Here is a 16,634-nt window from a genome sequence, read left to right as displayed (position 1 = left end):
TGTGTTTTACCATTTCATTTATTATGGTTAATTATGCTTTACTCTTTGTTCATTATTTGCCACATTGCTTCATGTTTCTTTTTTATATAAACAGTGTATGGCTTACCACCCACATTTATTTTTATGTTTTACTCCCAAGATAAAATATCTAAAGCATCAGTCGATATATATGTATATATATTTATACATATACCTATACATTGCTTTGTAATGGTCATAGACTTATCAATGTACCTTTATTTTCGACAAGATAAGATTTACTTCTAGACAGGAAGAATGTTATAATGATGTTTGAGAGCTGACATGAAGTCTAATAGTGCGCAGCTTCTCTTGCCATTCTGGGAAAAGCTTTTCTTTTTTTCCTCCATGTAGAGTACGCCTTGACCTTGCAAAAAGTGAAATGAAAGAGGCGTCAGTACAACTTCTTTATTGCTTAAAGTCAAGCAGACAGTGAGATCTTGCTGTGTGACAGAACTCAATCAATATCTAAATGATGGCAATAAAGAACAAAGCAGGGACAGAGATATAGATACATATATATGGAAAAATTTAACTTCCTTCTGAACAAGCATATTTTATACCTTCAGAGAAAAAGTTCTGTGTACTATAAGAGTATTTTTATATTAAAAAGTTATCTTTTCACAAAAAATTAGTCCATGTATATTTTCATTCCATTATGTAATTACTTTTCATTCCAAATTTTTAATTATATTTTGTGTATAAAATAATATTACTTATTTCTCAAAATAAGGGATGGGATAAACATTGAGATGTAACAAGAATAAATTAATAAAAAAAAAGAAAAAAAATAATTTTTAAAGAAATAAAAACATTTTCTAACAATAAAATCAATAATTTTATATATAAAACATAATCAGCTGTGTTCTTTTAAATTATCTTTTATTTCACTCCATTATACCTACAGGCATTTTTGTACAGGGATTTTTCAAGTTTTTTTAATACTTTTATTTTATTATACATGTATAAAACAAACTACATACAGCAGGGAGAACCATGTGACAATCATGAGAATAATGAGTTCTATACATGTTACATTCATAGTGACTTGACCATCTGCATTTGTCCCGTTTGAAGCAAGTGCCTTTCCTGTCTTATTGGGTCTAAATTTCTGAATGAGGTTCAATATCTATCCTATCTCAACTCTAATAGCTTAACTTCTTTATCTTAATCTAAGACGATCTTGTCCCCTAATCAACTAAGCTTGGTTGTAAAACTACACTATCTTGTCTTCAATGCCCCTCAGAGATTTGAGAAGGAATAAAACTTAAATTCCTGAGTGAACCAGCAGTGTGGGTTAGCAGTTTCCAAAATGTACAAATTGACTTAAGACAGTTTCCTGCCTGACCAGTCACCCAATACACTTTATAATGTTGGAGCCTCATCTTCAGCTTTCTGGCCTAACATCTCTGCCAGACTTGTTCGCAGGGCAAGAACTATTGAGGACTTGCTTACCCTGACTTGGCAGAGTGCAGCCGTCGACTCTGCCTGCATCTAAGTTGCCCATTTAGGGGCAGATTCTATTTGTAGCAGGAACGAGGACATTATGCCCAATGACTGGTTTGCCACCTTTGAAGCCATCTCCACAAGGAGGTCCTTTGATGCTCATCATCTTCTTCGAGGTTGGCTGAGTGTTGTCAGGAGTTAACTTGCCTTATTGTCGAAGAAATTTAGGATTGTAAGAACAACTTTAAATACCATATTCTGTGTGTCTCTGAGGCCTTTGAAGACCTTATTCAACTATTTTACCTCATATATAGATACAGTCATATTTATCTGTTAGATTTAGGTTATATATTCTTGTGTTAAAATCTGCCAAGTATTTGACATGCTCATGTTTTATATCAGTATACTAAATTCTATAGCAAGGACTTAGACATAATCTTCATTATGAGTAACAATTAAGGCCTTGAGTTAAACAGTAAGTTGAATCATCTCGCTTTTGTTCTATGCTCCCTCTATGTTCCTAAATCTCCCTTTCTTTCCTTTCAGCTCCCATCTCCTTGCCTATGTATGCAAGATAAAGGCAACAAGAGACATTCCTGTGTTTCCCCTAATTTTTTTCTGTATAAGACTAATAATGACTTATGACCACCTCCCAATGAGAATAAGCATTTGTATATCAAGCAAGCAAACAGCAAACTATACAACCCCCTACCCCTTTGAGGGAATGAGGCATCTTTCTCTTAAGGTTTCTTCAGGTTCAATTGGGGAAAATAATACCTTGGAATGCCCCCCCCCCATATTGGAGAGAATGGTTAAGCAATCTAGTGATTGTATTTGTGGTTCAGTTTCTAAATGTTGAGGGATTCCAGGTTCAGTAGGAGATTGAAATGGTGGTCCGAATTGGATCAGAAGTCTTCTACAATGCTGTCCAGGAAGCTGTCCAAATCTGTTGGGTAAAAGCAACAGAAGCAACCGGGGCTGGAACTAGGAGGATGCGTAATGTCCAGTGTCCATCATGCTGGGAGGAATGATTCCTGTCAGGTCTGATTCAGGTGGTTATTTTGTTCTGAAAACATAATTTCTCACAGGCATTATACAGCTCTAACATAATTGTACATGTGTGCAGGATGCACAGAAAAATTAAAGCTATTTTTCTGGTCACTGTATGGGTTGACGAAAGGTATTTGCAAATCTTCCTTCATGCCTTACTAGTAGTGGCCTCTAATACTAAGTCACAGAAAATCTGTGGTCAACATGAGGCCTCTCTATGCCTTTACATTTATATCTCTGCCAGTCCAGAACTATTCCCATGTAGCGGGAATAGCAATATAAATTACCTGCTTGTTCTGTAGTTTGAGTTCTTTACATCTCAATTGCAGCCCCCTCTCTTCTCCACCCCCTGATTCTACCCCTCCCTCATCTACCCCCATCCTATCCCCTCTCTCATCCCCTTTCTGTCCTTCCCCTAGTCCTTAGGTAGGGGAACTCTCCTCCCCTAACCTCTGACCTTAGCTTATCTAGTATCCCCTGTAGTACATATGACCTCTTCCTCTGTGGCCTGACAGGACCACCCTACACTCTCAGGACTCTGTCCAGTGTCCAGTGTCTCTGTAACTGTTCCTATACCCTGCTAGGTGGAGTCTCTCCTAGGATGTCTATGTTGGTTTAAAATCCACGTATGAGTGAGTATATACCATGCGTGTCTTTTTGGGTCTGGGTTATCTCTCTCAGGATGATCATTTCCAATTCCATCCATTTGCCAGAAAAACTCAAGATTTCCGTGTCCTTAATAGCTAAATAGTATTCCATTATGTAACTGTACCACGGTATTTTTTATCCATTCTTCAATTGAGAGACATCTCAGTTGTTTCCATGTTCTGGCTATTGCGAATAAGGCTGCTGTGAACATCGTCGCACAAATGTCTTTGTTTCATGGTGGAGCATCTTTCGGGTATATGCCCAGGAGTGGTATAGCTGGGTCTTGGGGTTGAGCTATTCCCAATTTTCTGAGAAAGCACCATATTCCTTTCCAGAGTGCTTGAACAAGTTTGCACTCCCACCAGCAGTGGAGAAGTGTTCCCCTTTTGCCACATCCTCTCCAGCATGTGTTGTCATTCGAGTTATTGGTCTTCACTAATCAGATAGGTGTAAGATGGAATCTCAAGGTCGTTTTGATTTGCCTTTCCCTGATGAGTAGAGATGTTGAGCATTTCTTTAAGTGTTTCTCAGCCATTCAATATTCCTCTTTTGAGAATTCTCTGTTTAGTTCTGTAGCCTATTTTTAAATTGAGTTATTTCATTTGGTGATGTTTAATTCCTTGAGCTCTTTTTATATTTTGGATATCAGCCCTTTGTCAGATGTAGGGTTGGTAAAGGTTTTTTCTTAATCTGTGGGCTGTCGCTTTGTTCTACTGACCATGTCTTCTGCCTTGCAGAAGGTTCTCAGCCTCATAAGGTCCCATTTATTAATTGTTGATCTTAGAACCTGAGCTGTTGGCGGTCTGTTCAGGAATTTGTCTGCTGTGCCAATGAGCTCTAGAGTCTTACCCACTTTTTCTTCTAACAGATTTAGTGTGTCTGGTTTTATGTTGAGGTCTTTAATCCACTTGGAGTTTAGTTTTGTACAGGGTGATACGTTTGGATCTATTTGCATATTTGTACAGGACTTTTCAAATTTTTTTGACAGAATATTTTCCTACTGCTTACAGATAAGTGAACTGTTGGCTTTTATGTACAGTTTGTGTGCCAATATTCTAGTGAATATTACGTTTACAAGTTCTGGAAGCTTTTTTTCTGCAGTCATCTACTAACAGTTAAAACACGAGTTAAAAATTGCATAAGGATGTGTCTTTGTGGTGACAGAGAAATTAGACTGATAATATTGTCCCAGAATATTACATAAGCTATTTGGTTAATTTTGCAATCAATTCATTAAATCATGACAAACATGACATGGTGATATTCAGTTATTACTAATTTCTTCTTACCTGTTCTTTCCCTTTGTGTCCTGGCCTTTTACAATTCTGTGACATCCTTTACTACATAGAGCGTACACTGGAGATGTTAAATTATTGTACATTTTTGTTGTTAGTTTTCATTAGCTTCATGACCAAATACTTAACTGAAATAAAATAAGGGTAAAAGGTTCATTTAGAACAGTGTTTCTCAACTTCCGTAACGCTATGGTCCTTTAATAATGTTCTTAATGCTTCAGTGACCTCCAATCCTACAATTACATTGTAGCTACTTCATAACTGTAATTTTGTTACTATTACAAATAGTAATATAAATAGTTTTGGAGGTAGAAGTTTGTCAAAGTGACTGTGACCCACATGTTCAGAAATACTGACTTATATACATGATTCCATAAGAATTTCAGCCCATTGTAGCAGCAAAGCATGATGAACTAGCTAGTCGAAAGCAGTGCATGTTTGGGACAGAGACTGTTCACATCCTTGCAGACTAGCAATCAGAAACCAGAAAGAACTAAGAGAGTGGAGTGCTGAACTTCAAAAACCAGACCCTAGTGTCTTTCTTCTGTCAGATGGAGCCACCTCCTAAAGGTTCTTCCCATACTAATCACTACTCAAAAATGTCCCATGGGCATTTCCACACACCAAACTGGTGGTGACATTTTCTCAATTGTGATTTCCTCTTTCCTGATATTTCTAATTTGTTTCATTGGCAAAAACTAACCGGGACACCAAAATATTATTGTATAAGTTAAAATAAATATTTTCCTCCATAACATATAATACATTTTTCCTATGTCTTTGAAAAACAAATATAGTCATTTAAAAAAGAATCAGGCTTTATGAGTTTATATTTCTTTTTACCTATGAGCATATACAGAGATGTTAGTTTGGCTTAATATAATTATAGCTAAAAATGTAATTTTCTAAATGCTGATAGATTTTCATTTTATTAATTTCCAGAGTAAAAAGAAAGCATTGCCTTTGGCGTTCTTCTTGCATGAAAGTAGAAGAATTATGACAGTGTTTACTTCTGAAGACTAGATTTCACACTGTCCATTTTAATTGACCTCAGTAGGAAACGTTCAGTAGTAGGAAATATATGACATGGCGTGATCCCTCTTCATCTTCGATGTTCCAGAAATAATGTAGTAAACATCACTTATGAAAGAGACAAAAAAAGATCTTAAATATTAGCATTGGCAGGTTATGGGTAGTTTTGGTATTATTATTATTACTGTTATTATCTTGTTATTGCTTTAAATGTCAACTTAAGCAACTCCAATTTATACTTGTATTCTTCTTAGGAATATATTTCTCTTTCCATTTCTATAAATCATACATAATATTGATATTATCGATGTGCACTGTGTATGTACTCCATCATTCAGCCCTTTTGGCAGTTTTGGGGTTATCTTTTATGCAAGGGTGTGTGTGCATGTATGCATAAAAGTGTAAAATATCCATGTATACTTGTATATACATATATGTGTAAGACATTTCTCACTTTAAAGAATCTTACACACCCAGTGTAATAGCCGTCAATGTGCTATATTATTAAAAAAACAAAAACAGAAAGGTTTGCTAAAACTTCCAAAGAGAAGAGGATTTTCAGATAAGAGTCAAAAGTGAAGTGATATCTTAAAGAGTGAAAACTTTCAGCATCCTGCTCTAGGGTAGATGGACATAAGACAGCAAGTACTTTGTGGTAAAAACAACAGACACAGTTTAAATAACTGTGATATAAAATTAATTAAACACCATGTGTTATGTGAATATCTTATTTCTTACTTTTATACTAAGGCTCATTTTACTGACAACAATTCACAGAAAAAATGTACATGTATTCTGGTGGAAGGCAATTATAAGTTGTTTCCTGATAGTGAGTTTGATCCTTCTGAAGACTGCTATTCAAGTTTTCTGGGGAGGTTAAACCATTTGTTCATATCATCAGAGTGGTTCCCACTAGAGGGATTGCTCTGCCTTCCTAGTAAAACACAGTTGTTCTCCACGGAATAACTCTGGTATTTACTAATCACAATGATTCCTAGTAAGAGTTTCTCCTTAGTTCTTGCCTTCTCATGGGAAAAAAATCAGTGTGATTCTAGACAGTTTATCCAGAAGTTTGTTGTTGTTTGATTTTAGCAATGGTATGGAAAGCAGGTATTCCTTACAGGTAGGTGGTAGTATGTTGTCTGTAGGGTATTTAGAAACAAAATGGGACTCATATGGTGCATTAAAATTTTATTCTTTACTTACTGATATTATACAATAATTACATCATTCCCTCTTCCATTTCCTTCTTCCAAACCCTACCATACATTTCTCCTTGCTCTCTTTCAGATTCATCTCTGCTATTTTGATTAATTTATGTTAACATACATATATGTATATACACGTGTATTCCTAAATACATAATGCAACCTGCTAGAGCAGGCTAAATATTCCAGCCCAGGCAGTGGCATACCAATTGGTTATTCAGTACTAAAAAGCCAGACATGGTGCATAAGGAAACTATAAATAATAACTAATGGGGGCTATAATCATAGGCATTGGATAATTCTTTGTAACCTCACATAATGGTGAGCCAGCTATCCCTCTTGGGGTCTATATTCCTATGATTCTTTAGTAAAGGCATTTGGGAAGTGGGGTGCCAAAACCAGCCTATGAATATAATGATTATATGTTTTTTGGAGATATAGGGCCTTAATTAATATGCAAGTGTAGCAGTTGGGAAAGTGACACGATTCATTAATTTCTCAAACAGATGGAATGATTTACCTGTAGTTTCTATGAACGTGATCACTTTAAAACATTCTGACCATTGGGAGGTACAGCTACAAAGAAAAGCAGTGGTTTCCTTGTTTGCTTTATCTCCAACTTCCTGTTAAACCAAGACAAAAAGTATGGAGAATAAGCTTAAATTTTTATTCTTTACTTTTTTAACCCCTTCCTTACCTGACATCAACACCCGATTCCTGCTACTGGAGACAGACCTTTCTACATTCCATGTTGTATTCTGGGCAGTATTCAGCTTCTAATATTCTCTCTCTCTCTCTCTCTCTCTCTCTCTCTCTCTCTCTCTCTCTCTCTCTCTCTCTCTCTCTCTGTGTGTGTGTGTGTGTAGTGTGTGTATGCACATGTGTTCCAAAAGTATCCTTTACAGATTTCTGTATTTTGTTCCACCTGCTGTTGTTTGTGTCTTCCCAGAATCCCACTGGCATGTTCTCTGTCTCTGAATTTGAAATCTGGCAAAGTTTGTTTGATTTCCTCTCCTCATACCAGCATTAAAAAAAAACTGCTTCCCATGATCAAACAGATATATTTTTTGGATCACCACATTTCTATAATTGTAATATTCAGGTTCATACTTTTCTCATTTTAAGTCTTTTGAACATGATCTCTTTATCAATTTAGTGTGTGTGTGTGTGTGTGTGTGTGTGTGTGTGTGTGTGTGTGTGTGTGGCTATGCATGTTCACACATTTATGTGTGAACTGTGGAAACATATATGTGTGAATGATTTTATGTCAAAGCCTGACACTGACGTACCTAATCATCCTTGATTGCTTTTCGACCATATTTATTGAAGAAGGAACTCATGGTCAAACTCAGTGTTCACAGATAAGACTAGTCCTCATGGTCAACTTGCTCTGTGATCCCTCTTTCACCACAGTGATTGTGGAAGGATATCTTAATCAAACCAAGAATTCACAGATAAATCTAGTCATCACAGTCAACTTGCTCTGTGATTGATCTTCCACCATAGTCATTGAGGATAGGGTTCTTAATCAAACCAGAGTTCACAGATTAGAAACATCATCACAGTCAGCTTGCTCTGTGATTGCTCTTCTACAATAGTTATTGAGGAAGAGGCTCTTAATCAAAACCAGAGTTTGCAGATAAAACCAGTTGTCATAGTCTTCTTGCTTCATGGACAACGTCTTTGCCTTCTGATATTGGAATTACAGGCAGGCCACCATTAACACTGGACATTTTTGAGAATTCTGGAGTTTGGAACTACAATATTCATTTTTCCTTGCCTCCACTTAGTCATCTCCACATCACTTAATACATATGTTTTCATGAACTCTACTTGTGTTCTTCATAGTAGAAACATTATTATTTTAATTTCCACCTTTTCTATTTCATAAAATAATTGCCTGAAGAATGCAAGATAACTTGACCCTTTGGGATGGAGTTTTCCTTCTAGTACCTTCTTTAAAACTGGATTTGTGGATAGGTACTGTTTGAATTTGTTTTTGTCATGGAATATTTTGTTTTCTCCATCAATGGTTATTGATAGTTTTGCTTTGTAAAGTAGTCTGGCCTGGCATCTGTGGTCCCTTAGGGTTGGAGACCTGGTGGCACTCAGAGGAAGGACAGCAGGTTACCAAGAAGAGACTTGATATCCTATGAGCATATACAGGGGGAGGTAATCCCCCTCAGGAACAGTCATAGGGGAGGGGAGTAAGGGGAAAATGGGAGGAAGGGAAGAATGAGAGGATACAAGGGATGGGATAACCATTGAGATGTAACAAGAATATTAAAAAAAAAAAAAGAATGCAAGATAAGCTCTTTCAAAAATACTTTGGAAATTCCTTTATCGCAGTCATTTCTAAAGAATTAGGTAGGTGAGAAGAATCTCCTAGATCATTCCATTAGCCATCTGCTTCATAATTTTCTGGGGAGCTTATTAAAATGCAGACTGTACAATCCCTGGGGCTGGGTCCAAACTTGGGCTTTTTCAGATGATTATTACATGGAAATGTATAATAACTTCTGGAGTAGGAGACAAATGAGCTAAGACATGGTTTATAGTCTTCTTATGTCTATAATATGATACATGAATAATTACTTATGAGAATATTAGATAAATTTATGTGTTTGACTCTTGAGCATCTAATATGTGGTGCTATAAAGGCAAACACCAGAGACCCGTTTGCACTGTTGCTAAATATGGAGTTCATATGCAATAAAACATCAGAAGACTTGTCATGATTTTTAAAATTACATGTGGAAGTTCACAGATTTAAAGAGCCCACAGAATTATCCACTTCATCTTTTTTGTTTGTTTGTTTTTAAATTTTAAATAGAGTTTTTCTCCTATTTCTAATGACAATGAAAGGTTGGTATGGCCTCCTTATTCACACTGCTACTTGGAAACCTTGAAGCTAACTAAACATTATGCCAATGAAGCCTTTGGCTTATTAACTCTTGATTTCCACTTTACAGCACACCTCAACACGTATCTCTGGGAAATTGCAGATATAAACCAATCTTCAAGATATTTTGCTAGCTTTTGATACTTAGTTTGTTTTGAATTCATAATCAACTGTTCAAGAAAAAAATCAAGAGGCTAAACTAACTTATGGGCTGTGAAGAGTTGGGTAAGGGAAAATAAAAATATATTGCAGAAATAATAGTGTTAAATTTAAAATTATTTAAAAATAAAAATTACACATATATAACTAAAATATAAAAATTTCAATATACATAGTTTTCCTCTAGAATATAAAAAGTGTGAATTGTAGTTTAAAATGTAGCTTCATCTCACTCAATATTTGCATTCCTCATAGTATATAAAAATGGTAATTCATGCCAATCTTCTCAAATCTAACATTCTCTGAAGTACCACAATTATAGCGATAACTCAAATGGAAGGCTTGATTTGAGTGGTGAGGGTATTTATAAAGTAAAAATGAATTGTGTTTTATGGTAATAATCTGCTGTAGTGATAGTATCCATTTCTGCCTAAATGTGTAGTATATACCAATTCAGTTATGATGAAACAAGAAAGCAAAAACATTTTCATCAGCTCCCTATTGATGTTTATCTGGATTTAATGCTCTCATTTGGTGTTGCTGCCTTAGAAAAACTGAAATTGATATACATGGGATAGTACAGTGAGATATATTCTGATATAATTTACAATTAAAATTAATGAGTATGTATGCACAAAGTAATATGTAGGTAATGAAATATGGAAATGGGCACTGAAGAAATCAAGACTACATAAACAGCTATAATGTCTGCTCATTTCATGGTTTTGCTACAAGTTTATCAACAGGAAAAAAACAAACATCTTACGTCTGACTATTGAGATCTATAATTCTCTTTGGTTCAAACCAAACAAATATTGTCTGATTTTGCATTTGATTTCAATGGCCAGATATTTATCTCAGCTTCCTTTATAATAAAGTCAGAACTACTTCTTAGATAAGTTTTTGTATCCTCTGCGCCCAGTAGTGTTTAAGACAGAGAAAAGATTTAGACTCTGGGTTAATCTAAGACCAAGTTCTACATCTACCGTTCACAGTGCAGGAGCTGATGATTCCTTGGCAACGGCCCTGATCTTCTTTAACAAATAGATCTCCAACTCTAAATTGTATAATAATACATGCACAAAATAGAATAACTGTTCAAGATGGAAAGCACTGGCATATTTTACTTGGTAGCATATTATGTTTAGTTGGAATATCATCCCTACCATCATATGAAATTTCCATTTAACCCCCTTTGATCGGGGTGCTTCCACAGTTAGGTTTCCATGTGACTTCTTAAAACGACTTTTCAGTTAGATATCCCCAATCAGAGAAGTGTCTTTTTGCAGTAAATGCCAATTACCACAGGGATCCACAACTGGCTAGCTTACAGACAGTGAGTGAAATTGGAGACTCAACACTTAATGGGATGTCTTTATCACACCCCTCCCATTAAGGCTTAGGAATCTATGAAGGGGAGGAGGCAGAAAGAATGTAAGAGCCAGAGGTTCTTCAACTTCAGGAAACATAATTTTTCAGACACATGCAGATGATGTGCATGTGAATTCACAGAGACTCATGACAGAATGCACAGAACCTACACAGGTTCAATCCAGATTAGATTCTAGCACTGAAAGGAGGAAATGGATGTGAAGCCCCACACCTAACCAAGAAGCTATTTGTAATTGATAAGTGCTGGGGAGGAAAACGAAATTTCTTCATTGGAGTCTACTGGATATATCAAACACACTACAGTGCAGGCATCATGTTCAAGATTGATTGATCATGCCCAACATTGTGGCCAACAAAATTTGGATTCCATGTTTTTTTGCTTGTTTGTTGTTGATGATGATGTTTTGTTTTTCTAAGAGAATAAGATATGGGTGGTTGTGGAAACAGGAAAGAATCTTGAAGTATTTGGGGAAGAGAAAAATATGATCAAAATATAGTGCCAAAAATAATTAATAAAGTCAAAAACAGTGAAACTACATGATACAATTATTTAAAATTAGCTTTGTTAGTGAAAATAAGTTATTATATATAACACGTGTTTTCTTCAAATATTTACAAACTAAATAAATCTATTTTGATTAAGCTGAAAGGAAATAATATGCATTTCACCTTGTCTAGTGAAGAGTATAAAAGTTCATTAGACAACATACACTAAAATGTTGTAAGAGACTGGAGCAGTTACTTGGTTGGTAGAGCCACTTCCCACTATTCAGGTGGAACCATGTTTGATTCTTAACATATTTGTCAGGTGCCTCACAAATGCCAATAACTCAGGTGTCAGAGGATTTGAGGTCTGCTTCTGACTTCCATAGACATTTGCACGCACACAGTGTACCTTTATACACTCAGGTACATACACACAAAGAATAAATAAAATATAAATATATTAAAAAGTAATCATTTTGAAAAATATCTCTAGAAGATTATATAATTTCAAACTTTGTTTCAGAAATAGACCTGAATGAGGTTTTGTTGCCACTAGAAATACTTTTTCAACGTAAATGTCAATGTCATCAGAAGAAAGCAGACGGGTGTTTATATCCCAAAGTTCTATTTGCATGTACTCTCTTGTTTACATGTCATACAAAAGACACTGCAGGATCATTGAACAATGTTTTAAATAACCATGACATTAATTTTTTTATTCTTAATCAACACAACACCTCACAGTAACTATTTCTACTGTATTTTTTTCAATGCAATGTCAGAATAGGAAGAGATGATGGATGACAGAGAGCTGTTCCTAGCGGTATTTTTGGAAAGGGCATGTGTTAAGCATGGTTTATGTCAAAAGGTACAAAGTATACACTCAGATTCTCTCTCTGAGCTTGAAGGTCAGACAATGACAATAGACTTTTTTAAAAGTGCCTGTTTTCTATTCTTGTATTTATGATTCTTCCTTATAAAAATATCATTTTAATGCTTCTTGTAAAGAATTTAGAATAAAACAGCATAAATGATCTGTTAAATTTTTTTGAGTCTAGACATAATCATAGTCAATTGACTGGGTTGCTTATAAAGTTAGGATAACATTATCTCTTGTAAGAAAGATTTCTTACTGCATACATACTTAAATAAAACATGTAATCATATTTCAAGCAATAATTTCTAGTTATAAAATATAATATTCTCCTATCATTTGCTGAGGTTCTAACTCTTTGTGTTTTTCATTAATCTTATAATGCTGTATCAATGTCATAGTCTCACAGATTTCCTTTATGTTTTTTTTTTCAGTAATATCAGCATTATTTTGATATTTCTAAGTACTATGAATATTAAGGAGGATTGTGTAAACATTCATCAAAGGAAATGAAAGACCTTACTTTCAGACAGTAAAATGGTCCTCTAGGACCATGGTTTTCCATGTCCTAGAAATACATTTTACTCTCATAGTACTGCAGTTTTTCCAGCTTACATAAAATATACAGTATCCCAATCAGTTTATTTTTTCATGGAATTCCATCTCAAAGTGTAGCTTAACTTGCTTTTTTGGCGGCATGTTATCATTGCACCTAGTTCTGTTCTTCACAAAAATATTTTCATACAAGTATATAATGCACCTTGTCCATGTTGTCCCCATTTGCCTTATTTTTAGTGTTGATATCTTCTTCTATAATTCATCTACATAGATTTTTATCTCTTACATAGAAAAATAATGATTCAATAATTTGAATGCTCATAAAATTTAACTGATTGATCCCAAAACTAAAATATACTAAAAATAATATGCAATGTGTTTCTTATTATCAGTATAAAGAAAAAAAAACCAGCATATAGGAAAAAACACATGCCATATATTTTTAACAAAATATGAGCTAAGTCTTAAAAAACAGTTTTATACAAGCAGTCCTGGGTTGGTAAAGAATGGAAAGAAGTGAGGCAGAGATTGGGTAACAAATGTAATGAGTTCCATACCTTGAATATGTCTTTATGGATAGTTCTTCCACTTTATTTCATATAATTTCCATGTATGTTGAAAATTAACAAATAAAAGCCAACACTTACAGAGAAAATATACAAGTACATGGAAATTATATGAAATAAAGTGTCTCCACAGTTGAGTGGAGAGTGTGATACGACTTTCTCACGTACTCTGGTGCCTCACATTTGACCATGTCCCCTGGAGGGGGAGACCTGGTGGCACTCAGAGGAAGGACAGCAAGTAGCCAAGAAGAGACTTGATACCCTATGAGAATATATAGGGGGACGTAATCCCCCTCAGGAACAGTCATAGGGGAGGGGAATAATGGGAAAATGGGGGGGGGGTGGAATGGGAGGATACAAGGGATGGGATAAACATTGAGATGTAACAAGAATAAATTAATAAAAAAAATGAAAATTTTGAAAAAAAAAGAAAATATACAACATGCTATAAAGAATAAACAAATGACTACAAGGAAATGAGCTTAATTATCCTAAGAATAGGTAATATAATCATACTCTCGGGAATGAGAGAATTAACAAATGTAAATAAACTTAGACAATTACATACTACTCAGGCAACATAAGGACAAAATAAGCTCCAGCTAAACATATGACTATAGTAAGATCTTCACAAAGACATGTGCTAATAATTCTGAAAAAGAATATTTTATAAACAAATATGGCAGAGGAAATAAAAGTCCACTATGACCCCCCGACTCATCCACCCCAGCTCATCATCGAGAATAAGGGTGTCTTATTTTCACTTACATCACATTAGTAACTTTGCCACAAGTCAGAGGTTAGTATTTTAAACTTCTGATGTGGTCCAAAACAGGAGTCTCCCGGGTAACAAGTTCAGAATCAGGACATTGAAGGAACGACATTTCACGTTATTGGCAGCTGTACATACCAGTTAGCAACCAGGCTGACCAAGGCAATGAAAGCAGGTCATCTTTTAAGAATGAGGCCAGTAAGAGCAAGGTAGTGTCGAGGGACTGATACTGAGAAAGCAGGTGGAGAAGTACAAGGAGAGAGATAAGTCATTGGTAATGAGGAAGAACACTGATCTGGGAAGCAGAGCTCTGCCTCGGGCTCTGTCCTTTCTTGTCATTTCCGTCAAGTGAGGATTCAGTTTGAGCCTGGATGCTCCTAGGTGAACCCAGAACTGGAAGAAAATGGAGTGCATGAGACTGTGGATGAAGCCACCAGGGACTGCTGAACAGTGGACTACAGTGGACTGAACAGGCACAGGCTGTCATAGAGAAGCAGTTTCAAATCCTGCTTATTTCTGTTCAGGGTTGAGTAACTACTCAGTTTGAAACTTGTGATCTTTAACCTTTGTGCTCACTGTCAGATAATTCTTCGCCATTAGGCAGATGCACTCTTTTAAGAAATGTGCACGCTCGAATTATGTTAGCAACTCTCCAAGGTAGATGTTATGATGATTGTGACAACTTTAGAAAATGAGTTGTAAAGATGATAAATAACATTCCCAAAATGGCAGTGCTGAAGTACTTAAATGCTCTTTTTTGGTTTAGTGCTAAGGATTGGCTGCAGGGCCTCATACACACTAGACAGGCATTCTGCCCTTCATGTAACAGGGCCATGAGAACATGAGCAGGCCAGTGCGTCTGGGACAGATTAAGACTGTGGAGCCGCAGGGATCAGTACAAAGTTTTTTCTTTCCAAAGCTTATGATGCTTGTTATTTAATTGTTTCATTTTTTAGAAATAAATCCACAATCTACAGATTTAGACATTCTCAAATATATGTCACTGAAATTAGAACAATAGAACTCAAGTTCTTTTCTGACACAAGAAGGTACTTTGCCAATTTTTTAGGCTTCTGTAATTCTTTCCTGCTTCCCTTTAAAAATATTCTTCATATACATCACTGTTTTTAACATTATGTATGTATGTATGTATGTATGCATGTATATAGTGAGTGTATGTGGACATGCATTGTGTATATGCATGTGTGAATACGTGTGTGTGCGCATGTGGTGTGTGTGTTTGTGTGTGTGTGTGTGTGTGTGTGTGTGTGTGTGTGTCTTTAACTCAGAGTACAACTTGCAGGACTCGATGTGTAGGCATCATGGATCAAACTCAGATCTTGAGGCTTGATAGTAAGCACCTTTACTCGAATCGATCTCTCCACCTCCATACACAACCCTTATTGGATATCCTAAAATCCATTACCCTTCAAATGACGGATCTATCATTTCAAATGAACGTTTATATTTGTATTTTCATTTGACTTTATGTTAATTATGTTTTATTATTTTACAACCAATTATGTTTAGTGAACATCTATTTCTATCATCCTATTTTGTTTGTTACAGAAAAACTTCATACATTTTTTTAATTTCTTTCTGTGATTTCAATAAATTAAGTACAAATAATTCCAAATCTTCTCTCTCCTTCCTTCTGAAATACTTACAAATTACGAGTTCCTAACTATTCATTTATTACCACTCAAATTTTATTAGTTTTATTGCTTCACCTGTAATTTTTTGAGATTATCATTATAAGATTTCTTCCATTTCTTTCTTCAAATTGGCAAAGATGAAGAAAAGTTGGTTTGATTGTGACTCCCTCAATCATTTTTTATCCAGTTTATTCAGTACTTTTTCTTCAATGAGTACAGTGGTATCCCATTATGGTTCATAAGTATAAACATGATAGATAGAAGGCAGGTAGATAGATGATAGATAGATAGATGATAGACAGAAATATAGACAGATGATAGATTAGAATATAGATTATAGACAGAGAAATAGATAATAGATAGATAGATGATAGATAGATAGATAGATAGATAGATAGATAGATAGATAGATAGATGATAGATAGATGGATGATAGATAGGTGATAGATACATGACAGATAGATAGTTTAAACAGGAATGGAAACCTAGGTTCAAATATATGAATTGTTGGCTATTATGGGGTGGCCTTTCTTGATAGGGACAAGTATATGTGATCTTGTTGGGGTGGATGTG

The sequence above is a fragment of the Acomys russatus genome, chromosome 11 (genome assembly GCF_903995435.1).
Source record: "Acomys russatus chromosome 11, mAcoRus1.1, whole genome shotgun sequence".
Classification (NCBI taxonomy): Eukaryota; Metazoa; Chordata; class Mammalia; order Rodentia; family Muridae; genus Acomys; species Acomys russatus.
The sequence above is the reverse complement of the archived record's forward strand: the minus strand, read 5'-3'. Positions refer to the sequence as shown.